General features: G+C 38.9%; 1 protein-coding gene across 2 annotated transcripts in view; it reads left to right on the forward strand.

The window, feature by feature from the left end:
- Nucleotides 1–348: 348 nt before the first annotated feature.
- LOC144088616 (uncharacterized) overlaps nucleotides 349–21,780 on the forward strand; it is a 197,907-nt gene continuing 176,475 nt past the window's right edge. For both annotated transcript variants that reach the window (XR_013304910.1, XM_077619128.1), the window contains exons 1-2: nucleotides 349–646; nucleotides 1,602–1,749. The gene's annotated coding sequence lies outside the window, so the exon portion shown is untranslated. The remainder of the gene's footprint in view (nucleotides 647–1,601; nucleotides 1,750–21,780) is intronic.

Below are 21,780 nucleotides of genomic sequence, written 5' to 3' on the forward strand. Positions count from 1 at the left end.
TATATATGTATATATATACATACATATGTATATACACACACACATATATATATATATAATTATTTGTTTCCAACTGGTTTATTAAAAAAGCTGATTGATTTACCTTGCTATATATATATATATATATATATATATATATATATATATATATATATATATATATATATATATATATATATATATATATATAAATAATCTTTTTTTTATTTTGGCTGGGCTTCAAATGAGAGTACCATATGAACGAAATTGTCATGGTTTAGCTCATTTATTTATTAATGAGTGGTGATTTTGTCAACAACGCTATTTCTGTCATATGTTTCTAGTGCCTTCCAATTTGTGGCGAAGAAGAAGTTAGGGAGCCCAACACAGGAGGCCGTGCGTCCGTCCAGCTGGGGGCACTAATGATGGCATGAAGAATTTGCAGGGATCTGCAGGTGGAAAGAGTTGCTACAAAGTTGCTCTTGCCCATCGATCTATCGATCTAGCCACCGTCATTGGCGAGATCATTTTCAACATTGAAAATGCTAAATAAACATAGAACAGAACGGATCAAGAGCGACATTTTTGCAGGCACTGACTTAGAAAAGCATGTCATCGATGCCCTCGTTCAGAAGGAACGCCACGCGAATTCAATTGATGAGTAAAGGTAAGATATAGAATGGCATTATAAAAAAATGAAATGTGCTTTTTTGGTGCTATGTTTTTATGCATAAAGACTGAGGATATGAGATTTTAAAACAAAGTTATTTATACGATGGAGATGTCATTTGTTTGTAAATCTGATCGATGACGTCACGACGTGATTGTCTACCCTGCCTGCAACGTGCAGCTTGTTAAGGTAATTTTATTTTGGACATGTTCCATGCATTTGGTTTGTCTAAAACATGTGATTTTTAAAGATCCGTCGGTGAGAAAAGGTGAAAAGTAGTGTAAAAGTACTTCATTTCACATTTTCTGATTAGATGTATAATCCACTTTTTAGTACTCAGCTCAGGTTTTGAAATTTCTTTTATATTTTATTTTCAATGAAACTGTGTCACGTCAGTGAATGCATCCTGGATGTATCCTTCTGTCATGAAAATGGTGAAACTAATGCATTTTCCCAAACTATAAGTCACAATTTAAAAAAATTAGTTTGTCTGGGGGTGCGCCATATACTCCAGAGTGATTTATGTGGTGGAATTATTCAAGGATTATTATATAATTTCACGTTATTTTTACACGGAAGATCAGGGCCTGTGTTGGTAATTTCAATATTGGCGGTGGGTGGAATTGTGGTTTATCCTCACAAGGGTCACCACGGCCAACCGGTAGAATCGCCTGTAACTTAAAACGAACACTCTAAAAATGTAATTACTTAAAAAAAAAAACTTATATATAACTATATATATTCAGCCTGTTGTTGCCTTTATTCTTCATCCTTCTTTTAAAAAAAACTTGTATATAACTATATATATTCAGCCTGTTGTTGCCTTTATTCTTTGTCTTTTTGGGCTTGTGCGACTTATAGTCCGAAAAACATGATCACCTGAGCCTTACCAACACTTACAATAAGTTACAACGTAATACACGTCATTCTAATTAGTTTCTTCCTCTTCAAGGCCTACAACACGGATCCCAAATGAGATGTCACCCTAAACCGGCGACTCCCAAACAAATGCCAGCACGCTTTACAAAAGCGATGCCGTCAGATCTTGTGGAAAGACTGAATGCTCTTTGTTGACAATATGATGACCAGAGAAGAGTCAGGTAAGAAGATGATCTAAATTACTCACACAGCTAAAAGGAGAAACTTTGTATTTTATTATTAAGGAAGTTCAAACACATTTCTTTCTTGAGAGCATCATTTTCAAATTGAGCTACGTATTAAAACAGCACACATAGACTTTTGGATGAAAACTGAACCATGAAATGTCTTTCAATTCATAGTACATGTTTGAAGATCATTTCTTAAAATGTGTGGTAAGTCTGAGATGTGTATTTTTCAATTGTGATGATCGCACAATCCAGTGTTGTTTTCACACATTACAATAACCACAATTTTTGGTCGCAACCTATTGCAAATGAACGATTATAGAACAACTTAATAAAATTGCACGGATGTCCAATGCATCCACATAATCGGCAGTTCAGTATACATAAAGGCCCTCACTCTAATTTCACCATGTTGGTGGTACGTCGACTCAGAAGTCCTTGACGCACGCAAGGAGCTGAGCCGTCCTTTTATCGGAGCCACACAGACAAATCCACTCTTAACGTTCAGTCATAGCTGCAATAATCCTGCAGAGAGTTTACCCATTGTTGACTTTTCTTCTTCTCCGTTTGAGCAACGCATTGGTCTTTTGCGCTGTGAAGGAGGCTGCCTTCAATAACACACACATCAGACGCTGCGAATTAGCAGCAAGCTGTCACGCGTCCTTGTTGGAGCTCTCAAACGTCCTCTTTAAATGTCAAAGGAAAGCAGAGATATAGAAAAACGAAGAACATTTTTGTTTTTTTTGGGAGGGGGGACTTAAAACAAACAAGAGAAATGTAGCTAAATTAAAATAAAATAACTATAAAATTAATACATACATTAATGCAAAATACATCAATGGAAATTGATTTGAAGTGACTAAATATAGCACATAAAACACTAAATAAATGCCAAATTGAGAGACATTTTTTAAAAGTGGAATGAAAGTAAAAAAAATAAAATAAAAATACAAAACTAACTAAACGATCATTACAAACTATGAAATATTTTTCTTGTAATGGTGTTGTATTACCTATTCACACAAAAAGATTAAAAACATGAGTGAGCTAGCGTCAATGTTACACTATATTGTTTGTGGGGCAGCAAAAAGGTGAGGGTTGTAGTCCTAATGTATCTATTTCTGGATTGTATGTTTGCATTCGTGTTGTGGCTTTTTGCATCGTGTTGTGACATTTTGCATTTGTGTTGTGGCCTTTTGCATTCGTGTTGTGGGCAATTGGGGTTGGTGTTGTTGATGCTTTTTGCATCCCTGTTTTGGACAATTTGCATTCCTGCTTTTTGTTTGCATAGCATTTTGAATTGGCGTTCATTATGTAGAAATTTGCATTTGTGCTTTTTTTTTCTTCATCTTTTTGCAAAGCATTTCGATTATGCACTTTCTCTGACACTTCTCAGCAACCGTAGTAAATGCATCATTGAAATAATTTAATCCCTGAACAATTTCTGACTGCATGGATAATTTTTTTCCAAATCTTGTTTGGAAATAAGCCCCCTAATTTTGGCAGCATTTATAATGAAACATGACGGACTGTGAGATAATTTAAGTAAAATAAAGAGAAATGGAATATATCACACAACTTAACCTAACAAATGAATTCAACTTGTATCTGATATTATTTGAAATATCCTTCCTAAACAAATGTCTGGTGAAATACCTTTGCGCACCACCTCCCCTAGCTACTTTTGCCCACTCCTCACACCGAGCCTCCGTCACTATGGTGCAGCGTAGTCAGTGAGTGCGAGTCTTCTGTAATCTGCACTTGATAAGCACTCTAATTGAAGTGCAAATTCAATAGTCCCTCATCAGCTTTTCCAAAGGCTGTGGCTAATTAAAAACTTCACCGCACCCACCACCGCGTCAACGGCATGCTTCAGGTGACGCACGCAGGCCATGGCGGGCATTCTAAACCATCAAAATGTTGACAAAAAATCAAAAATAATCAACAGTGTACCCGCATTTTGCTTGAATATTTTTTTTCACATTTAAATTTGAACCAAGCAATTTAATTGTTCATGATGTCCATACGTAAGTTTATACGTGTGATGAAACTAGTGTTTATAAATATAGAACAATGAACACAAACAAAATAAAATACATTTCACTTTTAAATGGAACTTTTGGGAAAACTTTGATGTGCATGCAGGCACGTGTAAGCGTGGTGGTTGATTGGGTTTTGCAGCTTTAATCAACTTGCTGTATTTCCTCTCTCGGTAGACACGCACATGCTTATTTATTTGCGTATAATTGCATTGGAGTGCAGAGCCAAAGCTGAAGGGGCGTCCCAAATGTCCCAGCATTTGTTGGCCGTGGCCAAGTCAAGGTATTGTGAGACATTGTGTGCGTTTAATAGGGGGAAAAGTGCCCATCTCGTGAATGTTGTTGTGCATGGAGATGAAAGACGGCGTGGATGAAAACAATCCAGGTGTCACAACAAGCTTCTCTTCTTTCTTCAGCTGCCAGATTTCTTCCTTTTGCCTTTTTTTTTCCCCGCCCGTTCCGTTCGCCTTAAATGAAAGATCCCACCAGGGCAACTTTTGGACGAGCATCACAGCCGAACCGAGGCGAGCCGAGCTTTATCCCCCAAGTGCTTTTGTTCGCGTCGGATGATCTCGATCTTCAAAAGGGGGGCGGAGGAGGTACTAGGACGGAGGCGGGGGGAAATCACATTAGTCGTCTTCTTCGCTGGTGGAATTTGCCAAGACAGCCGATACGGGCAGCGTCCCACATGCGGTGACTCGATGCCGACTCACATCTGCCACACAAATAAACAAACAAACCTGCCTTATCCTCGCAGCCCAATTAAGATGCTGGCAAAAAAGCACACCTCTGCGTCTTTTGCAAAACCGTGCACTCGATGAGTTTTCATTCCAAGGAATTCACTCCAAGTGCTACCATAATGAAGAAATACAGTAGTTGTGTAGCAACACAGGCCACGTTTGCATGCAAACTATGGTTTATTTTGGGTCAGGTCAATATTCAGTTAAAAAAAAAATCATCAGTTTACATGCCCGAGATTGTACAGGGTTTAAAATCAATGAGCATTTAGCTTTTGCATGGCAACCTCATAATGGACAGAGATGGTCTTGAGGAAAATAATGTCATTTCTGAATTTGCTATGTTTAAATGCAGCCAATAACCCTTTGAAAATTGAGTTTTTGGCAAGAAAGTAAACACTTCTAATGCTCGTAGTTCATTCTCCAATCTATTTCTAAACGATACATTATGGCATATTTTTGTAAGAGATGAACCCCTTGTTAGTGCAACTATTTTGGAAATGACTTGGCCCCGTTTTTTTTACTGGTGAATAAGGAAGTTGTGCAAAAATGAACTAATTTATTTATGTTCTCAAGAAAATCCTTGATTTATTTGAAGTTTTATTTCAAAGATATACTGTATTTTCCGCACTATTAGTCTCACCCTTTCCGTAATTTTGCTGGGCGTGCGACTTATTCTGAGGTGTAATTTTTTCTTCTTCTTCTCCCTGACCAATTGGCATGTTCTGTTTTTTAAGGCTATAGTATTCTGAAAAGTCTTCTTGTTAACAGATGCCTATTTATCCCGTTCTCTATTTTACTATTGTTACTTTAAACTAAATAATTGCCCTCCCCCAAATGTGACTGGTAAATGCGACTTGTGTTTTTTTCCTCTTGATTGTGTTTTATAGGACTTCTAGTACTTTATATCGATGGATTTCTGCAGCTAACCTAACAAAAAGGTTATATGCAAAATCTTGATTACAGTTTAAATTGTATTGCAGAGGCAGCTATGCATGTACATTTCTCACGTTTTTTTTGATAGCCCTGCAGCTTTAATTGACAAGAAAGTGGAGAGCGTTAAAATGCAAATTACTAGGTGACATTTATGGACATGCACGAGTACACATGCGCACACACACACACACACACACACACACACACACACACACACACACACAAACACACACACACAACTCGATGGTGTTAATTCCAGAAAACAATAGTGTTTTTGCCAGCAGCAGCTGCTCACACATTTATACAACCTTATACAAGTGGCTGTTTAGCAAGAATCACACTTTTCTCTTCACATCTCCAACATAATTTTATCAAATGTCATATGCACTCAAATTTTCCATAGGAAGGCCAATTGATTTCCAATTTTCATTTCAATCGTTTATTTCAACTATTGTTGGGGTGGCATGGCTCAGTGGTAGAGTTGTCGTTCCATAACCTAGAGGTTGTGGGTTCAGTTCTCTGCCTTGGGTACCTGGTGTTGAGCAAGATACTACTGAACCCCTCGTTATTCCTGATGTTGCATAATCGGTAGTTAAATTAGGCTTTAAGTACCTTGAAGTGGAAAGGCACTGTACAAGTGTGTTTGTTTACAATTTGTCAAAATCTATCCACAAAATAATTTTCTCACATTGGTTCTGTGTAATTCAATGGCAATTCAACCACACTCTTGGCTTCTTAAATTTGTCAATCTGACTTTCCTGTAAACAGTACCGTAAGCCACATGTACTGACCTAACTTTGTCCATGAAAAATGCACTTACCAACTTCCCAGCCAATTTACCCACCAACCATGTTCAAACAAAACGTCTAAAGCTTGGTTATAGAACTGGAAGGGATTCCCGGGTGTGTTTTTATTGATGGCATTACTGAAAAAGTGATGAGAAAATAAACTCACTCTAACCTTTGGAATGTTGACTGCATGGCTGTGAAACCAGCACTTGTATTTAAGAAGAAGTGAACAGATGTTGAAAACAGTAATTAGACTTATGGCCTTTTCTTTTGCTGGCTCTTGGCAGCTGCAAAGAGACACAACCTTTTCTTTTCTGAAGTGGTCATCTGTGCGTGTGTGCGTGTGTTGAAGCGTTTTTACTGAAGCCTTTAAACTGCCGTCAAAGCATAAGTCAAACTTAAACTCGGCGCCTGACGAAGGACGAGCAAAGGCGGGCATATTGGTCCCGCTCTCGTAGGTTAAATTATCCGGAGCGATGTTTTTACACACAAGTGCCCCCTTGTCCGCACAGTCCACCGTCTTCATTTACTACACGATTCGGCCATTTGCTTTATTTACGGGAGGAGGCGACCAGTGAAGCCGCTGGGGGAATAGGCGGCAAGCCAATGGAAAAGGTACGAGCTAATAGAATGTGACAGGCGGCGAGTCGGAGAGGCCACTCAGGGATCGTAAAGCTGTCGCCAGTCAAACCGCCAAATTTGTGGCAATAACCTGCTGACTTTCTGCACTACTCTTGGGTCACTTTTACAAATGAACCGTTACCCTGTCCAAATAGCCCAAAGGGATAACTGCTGGATTCCAAGATTACCGTTTGTACTTTTATCAAATGTGTCCATGCACAAATGTAATCTTCAGCTTTCCTACTTTCACTTTGTTTCACCCACCAACTGACCATCTGATGCGTATGGACCAGCGCTACTAAAACGCGTACCAAATCTGGCCACAGGCTCTGAAGATATGTGATTTAAGGTTCACCGACTGCCCAATTTAATAATAATTCAGAAACTATTGGTATGAGTGCCACGTAATTTTTGAAGTGAAGGAGAATGAAAGGTGGGGAATATTTTCTCATGGACTCAATTGTGCATCAGATACTACTATAAAAATATGTTTAGGTGGACAGTGACCGCCCTTTAATCGCCTCTCTTGGGAAGGTGCTGAAACTGCGCACAGTTTAAATTTATACTTTCCTACATCTTTGAAATAGACCAAACTGACCAACAGCCACACCAACAAACAATTTTTATATAAATGACAACCAACCAAATGCCCAGGGAAATGTATGTTTAAAAAATGAAACCGACCAACAGGATCAAGCAAGCCAGTCACTGACCAATAAAATCAACATGAAACTTGGGAGGTTGGTTCTTTGGTCAATAAGGTAAGTAGCCATGTATAGTAGGTAGGTTGCTACAGTACCTACTGTAGATAGTTTCTTACCCTATTAACCGAAGAACCTATCCTATGGCCCAACCAACAAAGGGACACAAAGGTGATTCCATATCTACAAAATGAATGATACCAATCTGGTTACATCAACCGAGCTAAGAACCAACTAATCACCCTACAGACACAATAACAGACAACCAACGAACCAACCCACCCACTGACCAATCATGTCACAAGATTAAAATTCAGTTGTACTGTAAATAGTTCTCATTGTTTTTCAATTGGTATGCAAAATTAATCAAATGCATCCACAAACTTTTGAAGATATTGATTAATTGGCATGACCCCACCATAATAATGTCTTAAATATAGTGTAGTTTGTAAGGCATGACAAGTTATTACAGCAAAAGAAAGAAAGAAACAGGGTTGAGCAGACTAGTGACATATGATTTCTGAAATGTTTATTTCTACCACAGCAAGTTTGGCTGCGTTACAGAATGGGTAAATGATAAAGTAAATTGGCGGAGCAACACACACAAAAATGTCTTTTAAAATCTGTGAAAGGTGAGATGAGGTGCGTTCAGAGCAAATCCTTTTGGACCAGACATAAAACTGCCTATTTTGGGCGTTAACCCAAAAGCCACGTGCAATTTTACTGATATTATCTGCCATTTGTGCGAGGGAACAGTGGCTGGCCATCTTAATAGTGGGATTATCGCAGGGCATGATATCACGGTAAAGAGATATGGTCTGAATTGGCATTTGAAGGGGATATCATTCATCAGAGAAATGTAGGGGCTTTTGGAATAACTTCATACATCCTGGGAATAAGTGAGAGAGTGAAATAGTGGAGCGTGAGATTAACTCAGAGTTCAGGTTTTAATTGCATAGAAGGGGCTACATGTCTGAGCCGGATTCCATAAAAAGTCAGTTATTACTTCACCAAACATTCCCCAAGGCCGAGCCTTTATCAAAATTGGAAATACAGTATATTATGAACTGACACATAGCGTGTTTGAATTCCCCCTTAGCTGCATCGCTTCTTAATATTATGATACATTTCCACTTTTCATGTTTGATATACAAAATACTTTGTTTTGTTGTTGTTGGTCCCAAATGACCACAGCCCCATTTTTCTAGTTACATCAAAGGATGTCGTCGTTTTTGTTGATATTATTGCCTGCAAAGTACTATAAGACATTGTTGTGATTAATAGCTGCTGCATTTGAGGAAATGTGACTTGACTCAAGTTACAGCAAGAATGTTGTGTACAGTTGTATAGATTATCCACTTGGATCTTTTTCTTTTTTGTAGAATTGAAATATGAGCTTGCCAGTTTCCTGATTTTTAAATACAAAAAAGCCCCAAAAACATTGTAATGAAACAAATGTATTATGGGAAAGTGTTGGTCATTCTTGCGATCTTTATTCTCACTTTTTCCCCTTCAACCGAGAATTAGGAAGGAAGATGTCTGACTTTTAGATATGTTCTCTGTCGTAATTTGCTCAGAAATGAACTCGCTCCTTCTCTGTTTCCAGCATAAGATGTTAAGAGTGAATGGATGGATTGTAGAGTTAGACTGGACCACGTATGCTGTTGTGAAATTTCAACAAACGTCTTGGATCAGTGCCTTTTTTTGCAAACTGCCAAAAGTGTATTCAATTCTCGTTTTGTTGCGTATTGTTTTGCGTAATCCTGATTGACCGACAATTAAAGTCCGGACAATGAAGCTCGGAATAGGCTTAGTAATGCGCATCACAGCAGCTCCTCTGACTGTATGCCAAATTGTGAAGCATTGTGCTCTGGCTCGACTTGAACAAAATCTAAAATTCGCAAGCCAGGACTGCTCCGCCCTCCCCCCCCCCCCCCCCCCATATTCCAATCAGAAAAGAACTTTTCCTGAGAGATGGGAGAAGGAGAGGGAAGCAGGCAGAGGACAATGAAGGTGCGCCTGCAAAATCGATAGTTCATACACTTGTGAAATTGAAGTTTTGTCACAAAGCGAGCGCTCAAGTTGGAACATGAAATGGTTTTGGCGTTGGGCCCGTGCGCAGCGCCATATTGATTCCTCTGAGCGCTCCCTGCTTCGGTTTCCTCCGGACAATCTTTGACCTTTTGAAATCGCCACACACACGGACTGCGTTGGGACAGCTTTTGGCCTCGCTGTCACATTCTCAAATGTGCTTAATTCTCTTCAATTAATGCCAGATCACCCTCCAATATCCCTTTTTAATATTCCCAATTGAGCTAAGTTTTTCTGAACGCATTGGATGACATTGACAACGAACAATAGAAGTCCAATCCATTTTAAATGGGAGCGCTGCGGGTGATCTGGTGTTGTCAATGGCAGACACTGTTTTTCCCTTCACCTTCCCAATTATTTGGCATGTCACCTCAAATAGATGCAAAATACCTTATATTCCAAAATGTATTCGACCACAAATGTGTCCTCATGTCCTTTTAAGGTCCCAAAATTTCCTGAAATCTATAGTGTTCCTAATCCCCCTAAATACTAATAATGTCTTTCATTTAAAAACATTCTCAACCTCAAATGTGTCCCTCGAAAATACAACAAACATCACTCCTCTTCCCCATATGTCCTCAATAATAATACTCAATTATCACTAAATATGAAACATCATTTTTTACAAACTCTGCATCAATTTAGAGGTCTTTCCATATCAACTTTTTCAATTGTAGCTTCACAATGAAACAATAAACCCCTTCCGTCCCATCAAGCCTTGTGAGTGCACCCGTTACACCTCATCTGACTTCCCCGCTCTCTCATCCTCCCTCAGCTCCTGTTTTTTTCCCCTCCCTGTTGCAATTCGCGCCACAAACGTGTATTTTGATAAGGCGAATGAATATTCAGAGGAAGGGCCCATCACTGAAAACGTCAGGAGACAAAGGGGATGCAACACTAATAACGAGGCCAATTAATACCTTTTTTCAGGTAGACAACTCGGTTTTTTAAGTTGTCATTAGTTCAGTTAACACCCCAGGGACCTGACTTTCTGTTATTCCTGTTCCTTTGGCACAATGCAGGAGCAGCAAGGGATAAGTTAAGAAGAAATTTCACCCATTTCACCATCTACTCAAATGTTCCCCTTTCTGTGCCCATCCCTTTCACTCACAACAGCTGCAGAGGAACCGCAAATGTCCCTCCATGTCCTCAAATATCCCCAAATGTCAATAGTTATGCTGGTTCCAGAACAACAACCTCAGCATGGAAGCAAGTCAATAAGTCCCAGACTGCCACAATGCAGACAGCACATCCAATTCCCATTCTATGAAAAGCCCGAAACACGATATTAAAATTCACATGAAGCTATTATATTGGCTTTCACTGCCGAAATATACTTATTTTGGATCTCCGCCAAAAATAATGGGGTACTATAGACAGATGCACAAATGTGATAGCTCTGCCTATTGTAAAAGAAATCTAATCATAGTAGTGAACGTGAATAATTCACTTCATCTTATTAAAAAGCACCCTTTTCTGAAATGAGAGAATGTGACACAATTAATTTAAAAAAACATTAATTTAACATTTACCTCATGGCTAATTATCTGTGATTACAGTATTTTATGTGATATAGCTGTCCTAACACATTGACAGGCGTGCAGACAGCTCTAAGTTTAGAACCTGGCGTTTTTTTCTCGTTTTTTAACAGAAAGCATACTTATTTTTTTTAGCATGTGATTTGGTGTATTCAGTTAACTCTTTATTTTGCTACCAGCCCTCCCAGTTCACATGGATTTGACCTATATTAGTGATAAACTCATCTGAATTTACAGCAGAAGGATGAAAAAAAGACGATTGCAAGTCTATCGTTGTCAATGGCACTGAAAGAGTTGTTTTTATTTAGGCATTATTTGTTTTCTATTGTATGTAGTATGTATAGGAGATAATACTTGAGGCAATTTATCGAATATTCTCTTGTTTGGTGCAGTGAATTAGCCTTGGAATGTGTCTCTGTGTGTAAAAGATTGTTCAGGAAGCAGCGAGGCGGTTTGTTAAAAACCTTTTTGGATTGCAAGGTCAGTGGCCCTGATTTTTCTACCTTTTTGTGAGAATAAACGCACACGTGTATTGACATGGGTTTTATATTTGTGTGCAACTTCCTATGCCTTTCTACCACTTCAATTTAAACAGTTAATCTTCCTTTAGTAAAACACAATGAATAATCCATTAAATGAAGGGGGTAAACAAAAATGAAGGCAAAAAATATATACCGCATTGGCGCTAAAATTGGAAGAGTATTGTGGGCACTTATTTTTCTGGGCAAGCATTTCATTTTTGTTTACCAAATCTTCATATTTATTTTTATCTCTATTTTGGAATGCACAACCTCAGAGTGCACATTCAACAGTTTCCTACTTGAAATAAAACGTCTTATTTGGGTCAGTAAATAAAAACACACAACAATCTATAGTTCTAATGAATAAAAGCTGGCTTTAACAATTCCAACAGAGATGTTGCCCCAACTTTCCCCCAAATTCATACTTTAAGAAAAATCTAAACAAACCCACAGATCACTTTCAGTTTAAAAAAAATGGGTGGAGTTATTAAATTCAGGTTTTTTTTCCTTTAATATTTGAACAACTCTATATTTTATGATGTCCAAATGACCGCTGCGCACACACCTACTTGTGTATCTACTGTATCAGTTTGTACAGTATTGTGCTGGAGTGAGTAGAGGTTGTTGTTATCTTCCGTGGCCTCGGCACCGTTTGGCACTCATTGAGGAAGATTGATGGCTCTCCAGGCACAATGGTTGCAGGAGACAAAGATGGAGGCCGAGGGAGGATTTACAAGGCGGAAGCTGCAGAAAAAGAGCAATAGTGTGTGGGCGAGTGATGGTCGTAAAAGATGCAGAAATTAGAGAGTAAATGTCGCCGCGTGGAGGAGCTGATGCAATTGCTTCCCCCACTTCTCCCATTTTTGCTTGTACGGAGTTATAAGAAAATGTCAGCTGTTTGTCGTCAGAATGCAAGTCATCTAGCATTACATTTGGATATTTAATCGGGTAATCAATGTCTTCATTGATAAAATATGTATGCCGTAATTTGCTTGTTCATCACGCTAAAAATAAACGGTTTTACTTTTGAATTTTTGGTTTTAATTATGTTTAGTGCAAAGTGTTTTCCCAAAATGAAATGTGGTTGATCTGTCATAAGTTGACTAGCAACAAATTCTCGAGACGCCATGTCTGAAAAGACTTGAGGTCTTTTATGCTGGTTTGAATCAACCATTTTAAGCTTGTTTTGGCCCCCACACATATTGTTGAATTGCTACCAAACTGAAAACATTTTTGCCTTTTACATGTGCGCCAATCTTGGTGAAGGGTTACTGAATCTCCTTAAATCCATTTACAAATATAACGTAACGTGGTAGATATCGTTTTCAGGGGTAGACCCATAAGAAAATGCTGAAGAAGCCATGGCTGAATATACACAGAAAGCCTTAAGAATTGCAGTTTAGTCTCATTTTTGACATTTCCAAAGTCCATCAACGATGGAATGTGTGCAAATTTATAAAAATTCTTAACCAGTTATCTTAGCCTAGAAGCTGTCCATAATTCTTCCGCATTTACGAGCCGGTCTTTCTATCTGTGCGCGTGTGTGAGGTTAATGCTCTGCATTAAAGGCCCGCAGAGAACTTGCCGTAAAGCTAGCTGCTGGAGCGGACCCGAGGCGACGATCGAAGCGTCAAAATCATTTAAGCCCAATTCCCTTTCACGCTGGAGCTGCGCCCAAGTAAGTGCCAAGTGCACTAAAACAAGACGGTCCTGGCATTTTGCATTTGGCCTGATGTCCACAAAATGCCCGTATTAGAATGCGCAGTCATTTATTCTAAAGGCGCCTTCAAAAACAGGCCTTAACGATTGGAACGCCAATCCAAGCAGTGTGTGTGTGTGTGTGTGTGTGTGGACCTTAATCCACACACTCTTTGTATTCCTGACCATTGCTCCCCTCTGAGAGTGAATAAATGTCATTTCTTAACTTACCCGTGTTTACGTGCGCATGCTGAGGAAATGTCAATCAGATGCCAGAAATGTCACATAGCTAGACAGTTAGCCTATGCTATGTATGTTAGGGTCTCATCAGTACCTGAAATACATATTTAATCGCTGCAGATTTTGCATTTTTACACACACAATGCTGACTTTCAAAAGTCCAAACTAAAGTGAGTTGAAATAACTACTCATACAATAATATCTTAATGCTGCAAGTCAGACGTTTAATTTCAGTAATCAGGCCAAAATTGACTCCTATCCCAAAATACTCATAACTCAAGTCACTCTTTATCTCCAGGCACCAGCTATAGGTGGTAAAAAAATCTATTATAGGTTCCCTCTGTGTATTTTTCTCGATGCACTGATTCTCTCCCACATTTAAAAAAACACATGTTAAGTTATTGAAGACGAAGATGTCTGTCGGTGTAAAAGAATGTCTTTAAGTAGCCCGTGATTGGCCATTGACCAGCCAGTCATGTACCAATTTCTGGCGTAAAATGAGCTTGGCATGCACCAGTATAAAAAAAAAGCACTGGTCAGGCTCCATCTCCAAAACAGTCCATCTCCCCGCCAAACAGATGCAAACTCGCCGTCTGGTCCGCCCACGCTCGCTCTCTTAACTCGCCAAGAAGTCTCGCTGGTGGACGCACGGGGAAAGATGGGATGCAGAGTCCAGCTGGCCTGACAGCGCAGTCAGCCAGTGGAACAGATGTGGCAGCGACTTTGATGTTTGCGAGGCTTCTTCTGAGCGTGCTTGGTCCGTAACGAAGGACCAAGATGTACAGGAGATTGATGAGGGCCTTTTGAAGTCTGCAGATAAATACTGACATTTGACTAATGCTCCAAATTGAAAGAAAGTAGGATACAAAATCCATACAGCGAAAGACAATAAATCCAATACGGCTGGTCACGGATTGGCTCCTTGAAAGTTAATCCACTGCTTATCACTACCATAATGTGAAACGTAGAAAGAAACATCAACACTATACAAAAAGAAACAAACATAACAATATCAGTGGTGATCCATGCATTTTCTAGTGACGCCTTCAGCTACAGCTGCAACACATAAAAATTAATCAATAATAACCTCATACAATTGAAATATTATTTAGGAATATAGCCATATTTTACTCCCCAAAAATCCTTTTTACCTGGACACAATATCCATCCTTCTTTTCTATCGCCATCGAAGCTAATGCTGAAAGTCGAGCCTATCCTGTCGTATATCTAGCAAACGTTTTTATTCAATTTAGTGCTGAAAATGTGCGTTCCCGGTTGTGACAGGCTTGCTTGCTTTGGAGTTGACCAACCTTTCTTAATGATGTCCAGCTTTTTTTTCTTAAAAAGTCCATCTTGAAAATGGCTTTGACAGTAAATCTGCAAACAAATCAATTTCTTCTCCTTCAGCCATTGTGGGTTGACAAAACCGCTATTAAATCAACACAACAATATATTTGCTTGTGCAGCTCGCTCCAGATACAGTTTGGTAGCTCTGGCTAGTCCACTCTATCACTAGCCAATCATGGTTGGTGAAAGTGATGATGTATCCCTACGCCTGTGAGTAGGCAATAGCGTATCCCTACGCCTGCGAGAAGGCCTTGGTGTCACCAAATCTAATTCTTGTTTAATGCAGCAGAGCCTGCAGAACTGATTGTGAAGGCCTTGAAGCAGGTTTCTGACCCTGGCAACAAATAATGGCTGAAATGTGATTGGTTAAATGCTTCAATATGAAAACACACATCTGGAAGCAGTGCAACCAGGGGGGAAAGCAATGAAAGGAAGCTAACAGACCATTTGGAATTATTTAATAAGTATTCATGGACAAAATATATTTAACAACAGTCTGTGATTCAGATATTTCTTAGGCCAGCAGAGAAGGCCTTGAAGGCCCTGACGGCACACCACTGAACAATATGTACTCGGTCTTCAGCAGAATTGACATTCGGTAGACAGAAGATGAATTGGGATTGACCCCCCCCCCCCCCCCCCCCCCCCCCATCCCCAGAAATTAAACCAATCAGACAAATAATCCACAGATAAAAAAGTAATGAAATATGACAGGGATCATGGTTGATCTGATTTGTTTTGCATTTGCGGGAGGAGAAAGTGTATTATGGCAATTAAAAGGAGCACGATGGAGCTGTAGAATGACACACACAAATGTTTGAAGTGAGAGGGAGACAGAGAAGAAGAGTGAAGGCGGCAGAAGATGATATGAGGTCGACCCGAGGACCAAACTGAGAACAGATCAGTAAAATGCGAGTACGTTTCGCTTTGTTTAAACTGTCACTTAAAGAGCACAAAGAATGCATCTAAACACATCTTGATAGTACAAAAAGGTTATTTTTCCTTGAGGGCTAAAACATTTTTTTTGCCATGTCAAGTGGGTGAACAAGTGCAGATGTGTTACATATTAACAAAAGTCATCAGTTGTATTCTTTCAACTCGTTTGAGGGGAAACGAGTTGGTCGATTTGAAATGTTTTGTTTCATATAAAAAAATTATATTCCATTATCCATTGTGTAAATCTAGGTGTTTTAAATGACAAACTTATTTCAGATGCAGAAAACACTAGTTTTAAATTCTTTAATATAAAGCAGCAATATCATTACTTGGATTTATGACCTTGGATTTTTTTTATACTTTTGTACTCACCATTTTAATCTATTATTTACTAAACCTATGTTTGTGTTTGTCCATCCACTAATGGCTTTTTGTGTGCATTCTTGCACAATACAATACCATCTAATTTTGCATTGATTGTTGAACCTTGTGTCAGAACAATAATGAATGCTTAATTGTATAGAGCGCCATTGATAGAATACAAAAGCAGTTAAGGTAAACAAAGGACAGTCTTGAAAACTAAATCATTGAAGACTAAACATAGAAAGTCAGGTGCTGTTTTTTATACCATTTTAGAGGACTGGAAAAATGTGTAGCAAAATTTGTTCCTGGGGGTACTAATTTCCCAGCAGGCGCTACTGAGGAGAGTTGTTTCACAATTTGAAACAAATCTTTCAAGTTGATGCTAGTGTAGAAATTGGCCCAGAATGGCCTTTTTTTTCCACTTAAGTCCGAGTACGTTATAATAGACATTTCTACCAATGAATGATAGGCAAAAGTAGTACTGGGGGCTCATTTTTGAAATAACTTTTCTGTAGATGAAGCGCAAACGTTAATAACAAACAGGACGCATGACTTGAATCCTAGGTAAAGGCCACATGTCCATCCCGAACAGAGCTGGAGGCGACTCAAGCGAGCGAGTGCAGGAAGGATCAGTTTTGAAGGCGCACTACGCGCAACATTGCAGTTTATAATTAAAATGCAAATAGAAAGACCTTGTTTTTACTCTCGGGGGAGAGGCCTCACGTCTATGTAGCCCAGCTGGCCAAATCGATTTTCATACCACGCGCTGAAATCAATTTGGAAATTTCAACTCCACCCTCCCCTCACAAAAATATATAAAAGGTGGCGTACAAAAAAGTCTGAACATTCTAACGCAAGGGTGTCGGACTCGGGTTGGTTCCCGGGCCGCTTTAACGTCGGCTTGATTTTACGTGGGCCGGACCGTTTTAGATATAATATTTAGATTTTTTTTTTATAAATGGATTAAAAGAACTGGATTAAAAGCCCTGAATATTCAGTTTTTTATAGATCTAAAACAATGTTTATTTTAGCTTGTTTTAATATATTTTTAGATTTTACAAAATGATTTTTGAACTAAAAACACAGACAAAATTGATGAAAAATTACAATTATTGATTTAAAAGGGGGAAAATCAGGAAATTTAGTATACATCTATACTCTTCAATTTAATTTGATCCTAAAACAGAAAGTCGGCACTCACGATTTACTTTCCCGGGCCACACAAAATGATGCGGCGGGCCAGATTTGGCCCCCCGGCCGCCACTTTGACACGTGTTCTAACGAGTTTGAAGAGTTCACAGCGTTTTTCCCGCCCTCTTAAAGCAGTTATTGACAAAAAACAACAAAACTAAAAAATAAAACCCACAATTTGACAATGGTCAACTCTTCCGACATTGGCTTAGTCCTAATAGAACGCGCAAACACGCCTTAAGCTTCAATTTTCATTAACAACACACGTGTCTGTGTGTGAGTGTGTGCCCTTCAGCATGACATTGACGTGTAACACGTCTCCAGCTCAATTATCTTCATCCAGCGGATTTCAAACACGTTGCGCTGGAGAGAGCAGCACTTGCTAATTAGCCTGCCGCTGTGACGACAAAGTCCGTCTTTAGCTCCCCCTTGATGCTTTGCATAAAAGGGTGTTTCATTAATTGTGTATGTTGCTTCAGTCCGTAGTCACCACCTTTGGAGTTGTCAACAGGTTGACGTTGTAGGTGTTCGTGTTATGTAGGGACTTTCTATGTCAAGACTAAATCAATAACAGAAAAAAACCCTGAATATTGTTTTATCGATTAACAAGCTTTTACATCAGGACATGCAAAAAAAAAAACCTGATGCATACTTGGAATTGAATAGGATGTTAGTCATTTTGGTTTGCAAAGGCCAGTTTGTGGAAATTTAGAAAGTTCGAGTTTTCATCAATAACAGGACAAACACAGAAATTCCCGGATGTCCCATGTCTGAAATCCAACAATAAAGATTGTCACGGAATTCTATTATTGAGGTGGTCAAGTGGTTGGTGCAGTGGCCTCACATTTCCGAGATCGAGAGTTTAATCCCTGATATGGATATGTTCAATAATATGTATTGTCCCTTTTATGAAGTAAATCAAATTCAAACATCTTCACTGAAAAACCCGTTCTGACGTATTTACCGTCTTCTGCTTGAATTTAAATGGTACTCGGACGTTTCGTCGAAAGACGTTTGGTCCCCGGACGTTTGGTCCCCGGACGTTTGGTTGACCGGACCTCGAATGGAGAATTTTTTTTTTAAAGCAAAACAAAATACACCGCTTAGAAACAGATATGTTCCATTTTTTTTCAAGGAAATTCCAGGGGTCCGGATATTTCCCCCCCTCTGCATTTGGGAGAATGGTATAAAACCGATCCGCAATGCAAAATTGTGAATTTAGGGAGTGATTTTAGATCTTTTTCATGCTCTTGTTCTGACAGAGCCTTTTGTTGGCTGTTGCTCTTTTCAGCAGCTGGAGCATGAAGAGCAAGATGTGTGGGGAGAAACTAGCTGCACTAATAAGTTCACTTCTCTCCACTGGCTGCACTCCCGTACGACAGGGGCGACTCCCGAGTGTACCCCGACGCCACTCCACTTCCCAATTAACACCTCGCGTACACACATGCGCCATCTATATCCAGTGTAGATTTAAAATCCTCTCCATTAAGCCTGTTTTTCCACTCGCCTTTTAACACGCGACGTACATGGCAACAGATTATACACGCTTTGTCGCAAATGAGGCTTTTCACTGTGAAAATTGTCAATGCAGAATCCCAAGAAACAGTACTTGCTAATTATGAGTAACTAAAAAGTGAAAATATATTCCCTGGGTGGTTTAACATCTCTCTGTAGTGGGGTTTCTTATTGAAAGTAGTCTTTTTAATTTATACATTTCAATTCAAATGCAGGATATTAACACCTCAATTGTTTTAAGATATGTATAAGGGAGTATTCGGGCTATACCGAAAGGGAAAAAATAACTAGATTAAATTTAATTGTGGCAAAGCTTTTTTTGGTCTTATTTCCAGAAAAAAAATCAAGTTTAGTTTTCTAAATTGCAAAAAAAAAATCAAATCCTGAGAAAAATAATTTCGGTATTTCAAAACAAATTTGTATACATTATTAAAGAAAAAAAACACATTTTGGATTCATTATTTTCTTTTCTTTGGCGCTTTATTAGCAGAGCTGTGAGTATATTTGTAATTTAATGTAAAACAAAAAAAAATCAAATCCTGAGAAAAATAATTTGGGTATTTCAAACCAAATTTGTATACGTTATTTTCAAAGAAAAAAAACACTTTTGGATTTATTATTTTATTTTCTATGACGCTTTATTTGCAGAGATGTGGGTATATTTGTAATTTAATGTAAAAAAAAAAACCAGAAAAAAATGAATTTAACAAAAAATTGTACACAAATGATCTAAAATGTATATTTTTGGAAGAATTATCCTTAGATATTGGTAAAAGTGAATCAAAACATCTGTGATATCCTGGAAAGCCTTCTACTTCCTGTTAAGGTCATGCGCGTTCCGCAATCTCTGTGAGGTCATCAGATGGCTTCCTTTTCTTGCGTCTGAGAGCAGGAAATGCCAGCCTGATAAAGCTGCAATATGAACACCCACACACACACACCCACAGGCACGCCACGGCTGTGACATTAAGCGTCGCCGCAGTGAATCTGGGAGCATCAGGGGCTGAAGTCACCCTCGAATTGCCTATTTCCCATAACTCATGTGCTCGTCTTCCTTGCTAGTGGCATTATCAAACCAGGAACTCCTGGCAGGCATCTCTTCTGTCATTTTCAAGCGAATCGCCTTGGCGCGTACCCACCTTTTGTCTAATTGGTCGTGGTAATCACTCCTTAACCCTGTAAAGGGCACGCGGTGTGAAATACCTTATCAAAATTTCTTGACGCTGACTATTCGCCTTTTTCAGGGCCTCAACGTTACCGCGAGCTCAAAATCTATGTGCAAATTACAACAACAAAAAGACAAGAGTTATATGGAAATGTTTATTCAAAGCATATACATGAAAACGTGAAGAACCCATCCGTCTATAACAGTTATTTTGGACAATTTCACTGTTTTGTTTGCGAGAAAAATCCGCCATAACAGTTGAAACCATAGAAAGTCAGTCGTTATTGTTGAAAGCAACAATTTCCCCAGTTGTGTGCGCTCTCACGAGTATCTGTGGAAAAATTCTCTTATATTGAATAGGTAGGTGGCACCCGCACAGCAGTTTCATTTTTCTACATGTCTAACATGTATTCACGCATGACTAGGTGTGTTGTTTTTGCCATAACTAGCAACGAGGTAGCAAAAAGAGAATGTCTATACTTCTCAACACTTATACTAATAAATTAAACAATATGAGCAACCATAACAGAAGCACATTAAACTCCCATGTGGCACACTAAAACTATTCAATCAATAAGAACACTCAGATTCCCATTCATCGAATTTATGTAGCTGAACAGGTCAGGTTTAAATAAAAGAATAATACAAAAAAAGAATAAAAAGAAACCCAGTTTAAAATACTGGAGTTATTTTGGCATGTTTTTGATTGCTTCTGCTGCTTTTTTTATTTTATTATTTTTTTTTTTTATGATCGTGTTAATGCTTACACATAACCTATACTGCAATAATTTTATTTATAGGTTAAGACTGAAAGGGTTGCTCACTGCGGAAATGAATTTAAAATAAAAAAGACCTTGCCGGTAAAACCTACGAGTCAGCTCTCGGTCGGTAAACACAATTGATGCGTTGCGATGTAACCCGTCGGTGTCGGGAGACTCGTAACGGCAACGAGCGACTTTCCAGGGTGCGCACGCTCAAAAGAGCTGAAATGTCAATATTGCGCCCGCGGGATAGCATAATTAAGGCGTAAGGATCTAAAAGGCTTGTCGCATATGGCCCAGCAGCTGTCGCATCTGTCTGCGGCTGCAAGGAATTGTACGGTAACGGCCTAACGTTAAAATGCCAGCTGACATATGAGAAAATGGACGCTCTGCGTGTAAAGAAACATTTTAAGCTATAACCCCTTGAACCCCTGGTACAGCGTGTTTGTTGACAACAGTGGTGTCAAACAGCCTGACTTTGTAGTTTATTCATACTGTACATACAGGATTAAATACTCCTTTTATTTTTCAACACAGGCACTGTTGGATTAGAATTTTGTGATTGAGTGCGTGCACTGTTGCGCTTTGCTCAATTTCTTATTCGCAGTCATATTCACCTGTAAATGACCATAAATCAGAAGTAAGCGACCAATCCACAGGAAATAGCCTGGAAATTACCATCAAATCAATGGATAATGATACAAAATGTATGGCTAAAAATAAACTGGTCCCACCCACATGAGATCTAGTTGGCATGATATGGACCACCAACCAAAATGCATTTGATACCCCTGGTTTCCAACGTAGAGATTTTAAATTCTTGACTTCTTCCAATGC

This window comes from Stigmatopora argus, chromosome 14, assembly GCF_051989625.1.
Source record: "Stigmatopora argus isolate UIUO_Sarg chromosome 14, RoL_Sarg_1.0, whole genome shotgun sequence".
Taxonomy (NCBI): Eukaryota; Metazoa; Chordata; class Actinopteri; order Syngnathiformes; family Syngnathidae; genus Stigmatopora; species Stigmatopora argus.